Source organism: Schistocerca nitens, chromosome 9 (genome assembly GCF_023898315.1).
Source record: "Schistocerca nitens isolate TAMUIC-IGC-003100 chromosome 9, iqSchNite1.1, whole genome shotgun sequence".
Lineage (NCBI taxonomy): Eukaryota > Metazoa > Arthropoda > Insecta > Orthoptera > Acrididae > Schistocerca > Schistocerca nitens.
Genome location: NC_064622.1, coordinates 225,931,037 through 225,943,771, shown reverse-complemented (window position 1 = coordinate 225,943,771; position 12,735 = coordinate 225,931,037). Strand labels below are relative to the sequence as shown.

At 38.6% G+C, this 12,735-nt stretch overlaps 1 protein-coding gene across 1 annotated transcript in view; it reads left to right on the top strand.

Annotated features, from left to right (window-relative positions):
• The window catches only part of LOC126203001 (G protein pathway suppressor 2), a 132,950-nt gene that overhangs the window by 58,995 nt on the left and 61,220 nt on the right, over window positions 1–12,735 (top strand). The window lies entirely within an intron of this gene.

Here is a 12,735-nt window from a genome sequence, read left to right as displayed (position 1 = left end):
TAGCTACTGTCACTCGGGAAGGCATAACATTTTTAATATCAACTGAGCCATATTTTTTACCTATGTCGATCAGTGTCTGCCCTAAATTAAGAAATCCTTCTCCCTCTATACTGCTAAATGGTCTCAGGTCCTTAGCACACATTTCGACGCACTTTTCGGCCACTAAATCTTTGTCCTCTTTCAAGATATTTATGGAGTGAGGGAACTGCTTGTCAAATTTGCACACATGTCGTAACATACTCGAGGTTCCCGAATAAGTACTTAAGAGCTTTTTACATAGTTTGCATTGAGACACGCCTACCGATTTATTTGAAGCGGCCTCATAAACACACAAAAACGTTTCCCATGCGGCACTTGTGCTCTGTTTCGTTACCAGCATGTATTCGCCAGTTGTCAATTTTTTTTCAATCTCACTAAAGTTCGACCTATTCATTGTGCTGCCTCCACCGTTGCAATAAATGAACTGCAGGCTAACTACCTGGCTACTCTAGTCACGGTAGCTTGACAGCGCAACCTGTTGTCAGGCGCAGCAAGCTGAGCGGGTCCCGTGAAGCTTGGCAGGCTTGCGGGAACCCAGGTAGCCTGGGCTTGCGGGAGCCCGTATCGCCCGCATTGCCCACTATGCCTCAGTACACACGCACTCTTGTGTTTACATCGCGGCAGGCTGACCTGCATGAATGGTTGCAGAGGTGCTAGGGGCAAGCAGGCTGCAAGGGGAATTTGTACACCTCTGGCCACTAGATCACCAGTTGTGGACCTTGTTCTGGAGAAACTAATTATTTATGCACAATACCTCCACCATCAAAAAAGCAAATTACCATTGTTTTGATCTATGATTTGCTCATTTGAACTTTGTTTGGTTGAGGAGATACCTCAGTATACCACTCCCCACTCTCCCACTTTGTCTAAGGATCATACTCAAAAATCCAGAATTCGTCACCTGTGATCACACGACTGAACCATTCATTGCCATTGGTAATCCTCTGAAGATGATCAGTGCACACGTTTCTTTGATTGTCCTTCTGCTCAGTTTTGAGATTTTTCGGCACTATTTTGACACAAATCTTTCACATGTGCAAATGTTCAGTGAAAATTTGATGTACAGTAAAAAGTGTTTAACAGATCACCTATGATATTTATTGTTAAACATCGGTCTTATCTCAGAAGAGCATGCACACATTCAACGTTTTCGTTGGTTTTCGAAGTTGAGGGCTCCCTGATAGAGCTTTGTCTTACGCTCTTGGATTCCATAAGTTTAACATAAAACTTGACAGTGTAATGTAATTCTAAATTCTGTTGTTCCATTTTTCTAACACACAACAAAAACAGAACTTCACAGATGGCACTCTCAAAAATCATGTGGTGGCTTTACAGAGCTGAAAATTGGTCTGAGCATCTGGAAGAGTTGAACACACAGGTCTGCTACACAGGTAGAACATCAAAGCATTACCAGATCATATGCAGTGGTCTCAGTCTCATTACTGTTCTCACACACCGTGTATAATAGATATGGTTGTTTGAAATTCATCCTATAGTCGTGAAATGACTTTCATGAAGAAGAGGCAGTTACAAATCTCATGAACTGGGTTTTAAGACATCCCTTGTAAATGTAGTGACCTTCCAGATTATATTACTAATATTTCTCTAAGGGTTTACAAGAAAGACAGTGAAACTTGAGTTTCTCACAGCAAATAAATGTTCAAACAACTTAACAAGAGTGCAGCTGATATTCCAACAAGAGGAGTGGGATGAGCCCTTTGTCACCTATTATTGCCAAACTGTTTACGGAATATTTAGCAGAATATGCCCTAGAGTCCAGGGCGTTGAAACCAGCATAATTTTTTTAAAATATTTAGACAATACTTTTCTTGTTTGGGCTAATAGAAGTGAGAATTTAATTTTTTTTTTTTTTTTTTTTTTTAGAACATCATCTTGCGTGATTTATGATAACATAAAATAGTTTTCTCTTTCTTTTTATATGAATGTCATTATTATGTGGTGGGCTTTTCTCAAAATTGGTTGCTAATTTGGTTATTAGTTTAATTTTGATTTTTTCTTTGATTTGAATTAAATTGCTTTTTGTAAGACGGTTTGTTCAGTGAAAGCTAATCCTTAGCAAAATCATTAATCACATTAATTATTGTAAGACACACTGATCTTGTAACACATTACATATAAGTTGAAAAAATGAAATAAACTTTTTTAGGTTCTTGCCTCAGCTAAACGTTTCAGCTCAACCGTGAGATCTCTGATTGTTATTTGTGTTTGCCCACACAAGTGTGAGAGAATAATTTCTTACCATTTTCTTTTGTGATGCATTGTAGTCTGAGTTATGGCTCCGGATCTTGGCTGTTAAACTGAAAATAAAAATCTTAAAGCTATGTCTTTCGTTGCAGCGGCTGGCAGCTGTGGAAAAAAATGTGTATCATAACTGAAGTGGGCGAATAATTTGCTTCCGCTAATTTCCTAATTTAAAATTGCCACGTAATTGCGGCTGTGGCTGCAACGGAGGCTGCAATTGTTGCGCTGAAAATATCTTGAATTACTGGTATTCAAAGGAAGTGGACATGAGATGGGGCTCACCTCTTACAATTAAAAGTGAATAATAGCATGAAACTAACATATTATCTGATTCCAAGTACAATAATTCTTACATTCAACAGTACTCGCTAAGATGTCTGACTACTCGCATCAAAGACAAGAGAGAGTGATAATGGATAAAAGATGACAAAAGATGGTTCCTTTTCCATCTACATGGTCCATTGTTGTCAGAGTGAATCTTTTGTATTCTTTGCACTTGAAAATGATGCACAGAATTTTATATGATGATAATAATAATGATAATAATAATAATAATAATAATAATAATAAACCCCGTGGAGGCCCGGGAAAAGAATAGGCCTCCGGTATGTTCTGCCAGTCGTAAAAGGCGACGAAAAGAACAAACCACTAATAGGGCTAACCCCCCTTTTAGTGTGATTACTTGGTTCAGGACAGAACTAAAGAAGCCTCGGACAAGCGCCGTCATGGTCGGGGACGGCGCTTGAACCCTATGCCCGCCCACAATGGTAATGACACTGCTAGCCAACTGGAAAGTGACTTAAATCCAAATAGAGGTGTTTTGCAGGATATGCTTCCTGCAACCACCCTAGAAGGAAAACAAAGACAGAGGATGAGATGGTCAGATGAAGTTAATCGACACCTCATGTTCTGTTATTACCAAGCAACAAACCTAGGAACCAACACAACTGGATACAGATCACAAGTATACACAACATTTATTACCAGATACCCAGAATTAAAATTTTTAACAGAACAACGTCTAGCTGATCAGATTCGTGTAATAATAAAAAATAACAGGATACCCCAGTCAGAATTAGAAAACATCAAACAACAAGTACAACAAATACTGGAACAAAATAATGTGCAATTAGAAGAAGAAGAAGAAAATACAGTAATGGACTCAAACATCCCAGAGCAAACAAACAAAGAACAACACACATCAATTAAACAATCAGAGGAAAATGAAATTTTAAGACAGCCACCAGCACAAGCACAAATAGAACACGAAGTGACACACATGTTAGATATAGAAGAAAAATTTCAGTTGACATATATAGAATACAAAGACACAAATACAGACATTAGACCATTCTTGCATAGACCACCAAATAGCCCACAAGTCGAAACAACAATAAAAACTATCAACACAATCATACACAACAAAATAAATGAATACACAACTATGGAAGAGTTACAACTACTGGTTTATGTAGGAGCACTCACTACACTAAATATACACACTAGGCAGATATCAGAACCAACCAACACACAGAAGAAACCCACAAAACCAGCATGGCAACACAGGCTACAGATCAGAATAGAAAAACTGAGAAAAGACATCGGACAGTTAACACAATTTATAAGAAATGAAATATCAGACAAAAAACGAAAAAGGTTAGGTAAAATCTCACAACAAGAAGCAATAGAGCAATTAGATGAAAAGAAGCAAAAATTACAAGCTTTGGTGAAACGACTTAGAAGATACAAAAGAAGTGAAAATAGAAGGAAACAAAACCAAACATTCAACACAAACCAAAAGAAATTTTACCAGACAATAGATAACACACACATAAAAATAGACAATCCACCAAACATAAGAGACATGGAACACTTCTGGAGCAGCATATGGTCAAACCCGGTACAACATAATAGGCATGCACGGTGGATACAAGCAGAAACAGATACATACAAGATGATACCACAAATGCCTGAAGTGATAATTTTGCAACATGAAGTCACCCGAGCAATTAATTCTACGCACAATTGGAAAGCCCCTGGAAATGATAAAATAGCAAATTTCTGGTTAAAGAAGTTCACCTCAACACATTCACATCTAACTAAATTATTTAACAGTTACATTGCAGACCCATACATATTCCCTGATACACTTACACATGGAATAACTTATCTGAAACCTAAAGATCAAGCAGACACAGCAAACCCAGCTAAATATCGCCCCATAACATGCCTACCAACAATCTACAAAATATTAACTTCAGTCATTACACAGAAATTAATGACACATACAACACAGAACAAAATTATAAATGAAGAACAAAAAGGCTGCTGCAAAGGAGCGCGAGGATGTAAAGAGCAACTGATAATAGATGCAGAGGTGACATATCAAGCTAAAACTAAACAAAGGTCTCTACACTACGCATACATTGATTACCAAAAAGCTTTTGATAGTGTACCCCACTCATGGTTACTTCAAATATTGGAAATATACAAAGTAGATCCTAAATTGATACAGTTCCTAAACATAGTAATGAAAAACTGGAAAACCACACTTAATATCCAAACAAATTCAGATAATATCACATCACAGCCAATACAGATTAAGCGTGGAATATACCAAGGAGACTCATTAAGTCCTTTCTGGTTCTGCCTTGCTCTGAACCCACTATCCAACATGCTAAATAATACAAATTATGGATACAATATTACTGGAACATACCCACACAAAATCACACATTTGCTATACATGGATGATCTAAAACTACTGGCAGCAACAAATCGACAACTCAACCAATTACTAAAGATAACAGAAGTATTCAGCAATGATATAAGTATGGCTTTTGGAACAGACAAATGTAAGAAAAATAGCATAGTCAAGGGAAAACACACTAAACAAGAAGATTACATATTGGATAACCACAGCGACTGCATAGAAGCGATGGAAAAAACGGATGCCTATAAATATCTAGGATACAGACAAAAAATAGGAATAGATAATACAAATATTAAAGAAGAACTAAAAGAAAAATATAGACAAAGACTAACAAAAATACTGAAAACAGAATTGACAGCAAGAAACAAGACAAAAGCTATAAATACTTATGCCATACCAATATTGACCTACTCATTTGGAGTAGTGAAATGGAGTAACACAGACCTAGAAGCACTCAATACACTTACACGATCACAATGCCACAAATATAGAATACATCACATACATTCAGCAACAGAAAGATTCACATTAAGCAGAAAGGAAGGAGGAAGGGGATTTATCGACATAAAAAACCTACACTATGGGCAGGTAGACAATTTAAGAAAATTCTTTCTAGAACGAGCAGAAACTAGCAAAATACACAAGGCAATCACTCATATAAATACATCGGCTACACCACTGCAACTTCATAACCACTTCTACAACCCTTTAGATCACATAACATCAACAAATACGAAGAAAGTAAATTGGAAAAAGAAAACACTTCATGGCAAGCACCCGTATCATCTAACACAGCCACACATCGATCAAGACGCATCCAACACATGGCTAAGAAAAGGCAATATATACAGTGAGACAGAAGGATTCATGATTGCAATACAGGATCAAACAATAAACACCAGGTATTACAGCAAGCATATTATTAAAGATCCCAATACCACAACAGATAAATGCAGACTTTGTAAACAACAAATAGAAACAGTAGATCACATCACAAGCGGATGTACAATACTAGCAAATACAGAATACCCCAGAAGACATGACAATGTCGCAAAAATAATACATCAACAGCTTGCCTTACAACATAAACTTATAAAACAACACATTCCTACATACAAGTATGCACCACAAAATGTACTGGAGAATGATGAATACAAATTATACTGGAACAGAACCATTATAACAGATAAAACAACGCCACATAACAAACCTGACATCATACTCACCAATAAAAAGAAGAAATTAACACAATTAATCGAAATATCCATACCCAATACAACAAATATACAAAAGAAAACAGGAGAAAAAATTGAAAAATACATCCAACTGGCTGAGGAAGTCAAAGACATGTGGCATCAGGATAAAGTTGACATCATACCAATTATAGTATCAACTACAGGAGTCATACCACACAATATCCACCAATACATCAATGCAATACAGCTACATCCAAACATATATATACAATTACAGAAATCCGTAATTATTGATACATGTTCAATTACCCGAAAGTTCCTAAATGCAATATAACATGTACCGTACAGCAAAAAGGAAGTGACGCTTGATAAAGGTCCGCGTCACTCCATTCTTAACCAGACTTCTAAAAAGTCTGAGAAAGTAAAGATAATAATAATAATAATAATAATGATGTCCATGAGAGAAAATTACATATCGCCTGAGCGGTTAATGTTCACGTATAATCCTATATTAATTTTTTTTTTCAAATATCACTTTCAAGTTTCTCTAATATTTCTACTGGGGACAGTACAGTCTGAAATAAGTCCATCTGAATATTTGCTTCTTGATGGAGGTGGAATAGGGTGGCTGACCTTCCTTCCCTTATGTGTTGGTTAGCAGGAAGGTTATTGGTATGTTGGGACATATCATTTACAGGAAGTCAGCTGACACTGATTGGTATCTTCAGGCTAATAGTTATCACTACCTGGCTCAGCGTGAAGCTGTACTTTGTACTTTGGTTCATACGGCCACCGTTACTTCAGACGTGGGAAGTTTGTCATCTGAGTTAGCCCATCGTCACATCTCCTTTCATCTGAAGGGTTATCGTGAAAGACAGACCAGACAAATATTGCACTATTGATCAACAGTGAATTGAGTGAATGAAGAAACTAATGAGGTGCACCTAAGGCTACGGTCTTTCTGCGTTACACAGGTAACATTTTCAAAAGTATTGTATCCTGCCAAAACACAGTGTAAAGTGTGTTTTTCATCCACTGTCCAAGGTAATATTCTTTTAGGCTCTTTGAAGGATGATCGTGGTTTGTATAATGCGGGTGTCTACTGCATCCCTTTGTTGTGGCATGTCATAACATCGGTCAGATCATCAGTATCGTAGAAGACCAGTGTATTAAGCATAAGGGTCTCGTACAGTTCCAGCAGTTGGGCAAATCTGCTGTTGCAGAACATTCCTGTGGCACTAGTCATCTACGTGTTGAAATATCAACACTGTCAAAGACGTCAGTTGGCTGCGTTCCCGTAAGCTGCTTGACCAAGAAAGACTGTGATTATTTTATCAGTAATGCAAACGGTGGGTGAAGTTTGGCAAGTGATGGTGGTTTCCTAGTATCAGGAAAACATGCTAAAAGTGAACTAAAAAATAAAATTAGGCAGTGGAAGGGAAAACAGTGGTAGAGTATTCCTGTTTAAGAATTCAGCGTCGCCTCACCAAGAATAGCTGCAAAGTGTGATTCAAATAAAGTTCCTGAATTCTCTGTAGCTTTAGGGTATATGTAGTGTTTGTGGCATAAAATTACTGATGAGACAAATCTGTAGGCTTGGAAATAACTAAAAGACCTGAAAAAGGAACAAGAAGTGGACTGTTTGTATAGATAGGTGTGTGTGTGTGTGTGTGTGTGTGTGTGTGTGTGTGTGTGTGTGTGTGTGAGAGAGAGAGAGAGAGAGAGAGAGAGAGAGAGAGAGAGAGGGTGGGGGAAGTGGGGGAGGGAGCCCGTTTGAAAAACTCATAAGATCAATGCTAAAAATTCCCTCTTTTCCATTTCTCCTTAGAAGGGATTACTCGATTCTATGTTCTTATTCTACGTCTCACTTGACTTCGACCCATTTTCTTCCTATTGATGTTTGATGTGACTGAACAAGTTATAAGTGGCACAAAAGACTGAGAGTTTGCACTGTGGGTGGTGGCAGAGTTAAGGGAATATATTAGGCTGTTGCAGAGAAGGAGACATGAGAGAGGAAATGCTGATGTGATCCATGATTGGCATTGCCAAGGCAACATGCAAAGTATAGCTTCACCTCACAATAATGGTGGGTCGAGTACATTTCACACTACTTTTTGCAGGAACTCATGACGTATTGGTGCTCTGAGGGTGACCAGGAGCGACGCTATCAAATTTTTGATCACTGTGGTGCCAAGTTGATGTTTATGGATGTGTCGGTGACAGGAGAATCTTGGTTGTAGCAAGAACTCTTTAGGGGAATATGTTTGTGGCTACACAATGCAAAATATTTGTGACAAGGAAGAACATGAATGTTATTGCTCATCAAACAATGCAAAATCCAGCAAATGAATTACATTCTCCGCCAGGGTTTTCACTACCTCTCGTCGTGCCCTGAAATTAGAAATGTCCTACCCTCTATCCTTCCCACCCTTCCCACAGTGGTATTTCATTGTCCACCAAACGTACACAGTATACTCGTCCATCTCTACACAACCCCTGTTCCCAGTCCCTTAGCTCATGGCTCATACCACTGTAATAGACCTAGATGCAAGACCTGTCCCATACATTCTCCCACCACCACCTACTCCAGTCCAGTCACAAACATCACCTATCCCATCAAAGGAAGGGTTACCTGTGAAACCAATTATGTGATCTACAAGCTAAGCTGCTACCACTATGCTACATTCCATGTGGGCATGGCAACCAACAAGCTAGCTGGCTGTCCATATGAATGGTCATCGACAAACTGTGGCCAAGAAACAAGTGGACCAACCTGTCACTTAGCAGACTGTCCAACACGACATCCTTCATTGCAATGACTGCTTCACAGCCTGTACCATATGAATCCTTACCACCAACACCAGTTTTTCTGAACTGCGCAGGTGGGAACTTTCTCTATAATATGTCCTACATGCCCGTGGCCCTGCTGGTCTCAACCTTAGTTATTGTCCTCACCCATTTGATCCCTTCCCTGTTCCCATTCCAGCACTACACAGCCATCATTCCACTACGGCACCCAGTCCATCTACAACTCAGCGTTTCCTCTATATAGTGAGTAGCAACTTTCCTTTTCATATTGTTATTGCTCATCATTTCACTTGCAGAAATTTAAGGTGTCCTCTTAGGTTTCTACCTTACCACAAACTTGGAAATTGCCACATATTCAGAAATAAACAGCAAAGTATTTGTAACAAGAAACAATATGAATTTTATCGCTACTCTTTTCACTCTCAGAAATGTAGTCTGTCCTCTTAGGTTTCTGCCCAACCACAAACTCGGAAGTCACCACACATTCAAAAATAAACAGGCAAATGTTTAATTCACCATTTGTTCTGTAACCAGACAGGAATGTTTAACAACATTGAATATTGCAGAACACATTGTATTACAATTATAACAATATTCTAGAATGTAGTTACAGCATGAAGTTGAAAAAAATTCTCACACTTCGATTTGTGAACCTATAACCTTGAACTGAACTGTGATGTTATCCTTTATGCTACTGCTTATTCATCTGAATTTTATGTTGTGCATCAGTTATCATAAAATCTCTTGAAGCTGTACATCATTGGTGCTTTATTAATTGACATTCTATGATAAGTATGACGTACTTGTGATATAGTTTCAATGCACCATTGCTTTGAAACAGTATACTGTGCACACGTCACATACCATGAAGGAAATGAACAATCGAAATGCAGATGGTTCACACAGGGGTCGTTCACAAGCACTTGCGAAAGTTATTAGTTAAAAGAGCACTAGTGAAGTCATCAGTGCAAAAAGTAGTATGAAGCCTCATCCACACTGGCACTGGAAACATGTTTTTGTTGGAAATTTTTTTCCTACATCTGTTTCAAACTTTGTTTCTTGTGTCTGTTTCTGTCCCCAGTGGCATTAAACATTTCTCAGGATATACGTGTCATCTGCAGTACTATTTATTTTATTGCTTTCGTATTATCTATCACGTCATGCCTAGAGGCATGAAAACTGTAGTATGTGATGCTGCATTATTAATACTCAAAGGTTCATGCAAACAAAATGAAAGATGTCAATGACATTCATTCTTTTTTTATTGATTTATCATGACTTGTGACCTAAAAGCCATAAGCACCTCTCAGTGTTTTGTGATTTTGCAGAATAAGGTTGCATTTATCAAAGACTTTCATAATTGGTTTTAAAACCATGAAAGAGTATTATTTTGATGGAGAGTTTTTATAGTATTTGGTAATGGCCGGCAAAATCGGATTTAGTGGTTTGCATACAGCCATTGTCTTTATCAAGCGAAAACATACTAGAGAAAAACTGGGGTGAAAAACTTGGTACATTAGGGAACTGAATATGGAAGACAGCTAAAGTTTCCATAATTTCGCTTGGACATTATCTAACGATTTTGAATTTCTGGCAGATAGGCTATCATCTTTTTTAAAAAAAGTTTCATGAAAGCAATTACAACCAAACAGGCAGTTAGTCTAATTTTTTTATCAACAGGAGATTCATTCTAGAGCCTTGAGTATTTATTTCACATTTGAAGTAAGCTACCTCATACAATGTTATTTTCCTTTCTACACTGTCAATATTCTATCAAATGTAGCAGCAGTTTTCCGCAGAGCATCTTGTTTTCAGAAAAACTTAATACAGTAGGAGAAAACAAAACACATAACAACTCTATACAACAGTTGGCACAATGTGACATACACATATACACTTGTGCTGTGCAGTGTTGTGGTAGCTGGCCTGAAACATTGTTTCTTTTGATCTGTACCTACACTGGTACAGATAGATGTTTCCATGTTTCAAAAGATGTTTCCAAATGGTGTCCACATTAAGTAGCAGGAAATATATTTCAAAAACATCTTTCAAGGTTAGTGTATATGTGCCTTTCGGCCCAATTAAACTGCCATAGGCTACTGAAGGAAATCACACATGCCTACATGTTAGATTCTGATGCCTTTCACTGTACTTCACAGTTTCCACCATGTTCATCAATTTTGCTTTTTTCTGGGTGATTACAAAGGAAAGATGTCTCAAAAACGTGTGTTTTGAAGTACAATTTGTAGTCATAGCATTTCAGAAAATAGCTCGATTGCCTTGTACCCAGATACCAATTTCAATTTTATTAAAAGTTTTTACTTGCTGTTACACATCTGTGACTTTTTGACCTCTCACTGTTGTGTAAACATTGTATTGTACATTTAATTTCCTTCACCAGTACAGGTTTTATACAATGTGTTGGTGAGGATTATGATTTTTAATCATATATGCCAATTATATATGTTTTGTGCATGTTTTGGGGTGTTAATGCTTTCCTCGATTCTGCGTTTTCCTGTTTTGCAGTTTTAAAGTCTGGACTGCACGGATATGTAAAATAGGGGTTTCACAGTATGTAGATTTGTGTGTGTGTGTGTGTGTGTGTGTGTGTGTGTGTGTGTGTGTGTGTGTGCGTGTGTGAGGGGGGGAAGGGGGGGGGGGAGAGACTAAAAGTTCACGCGGGCTGTAGTGATTTTGATTTCGCTGGTGAGAAAAAGTAGGATTCCTCTTCAACTGAAGAACAGATGCTTGAGAATGTCAGTCTTTGAAAAGATAATGAACAAGGAAAAGCTCACTTGGTTTAACGGTGTTTACATTTCACTCACTACACAAAGCAATTCTTGAGATGAACTGAAGGTAACCACAACTATTATTATAACCTTCCCTGAAATCTTTCTACAACTTAATTTGCCAGACCAGAAACTTAAGTTTGAAGAAAGTCTTATGAAATATAGGGAACAACTGAGATACATGCAGTGCAACATATTAAAACAAGTTAGGTTTGGTATAAAACAAACAATGGAAAATCCAGGATGTTATGAAAGGAAAGTTGCTACTCATATAGTGGACATGGTGAGTTGCAGATAGGCACAACAAAAAGACTGTCACAAATAAGCTTTCAGCCAGCAAGGCCTTTGTTGAAAATACACACACACACACACACACACACACATGCAATTCACACACACAAGCACACGCAAATGCAAGCACAAATGCAACTCACACACACAATTGCAGTCTCTGGCAACTCAAACAACTCTGCGAGCAGCAGCATCAGTGCATGATGGGAGTGGTGACTGGGGGGTAAGGAGGAGGCTGGGATGGGGAGGGAGAGGGATGTGGGTAGGGGTGGGGGCAGTAAGTGCTGCTGGGGAGCACACAGGGATGACGTGGAGAGAAGGGAGGGCAGCTCTGTGCAGTCGGGATCAGGAGGTTGGACCGCGGACAGGGGAGAGTGGGGTGGGGGGGTGGGGGGGTGGGGGGGGGGACAGGAAAGGGGAAAAGTAAAAAGACTGGGTGCCATGGTGGAATGAGGGCTGTGTAGTGCTGGAATGGGAACAGGGAAGGGGTCAGATGGGTGAGGACAATGACTAACAAAGGTTGAGGCCAGCAGGGCCATGGGAATGTAGGATATCATGCTGGGAAAGTTCCCATCTATACAGTTAAGAAAATTTGGGGTTGAGTGGAAGGATCCATATGGCACAGGCTGTGAAGCAG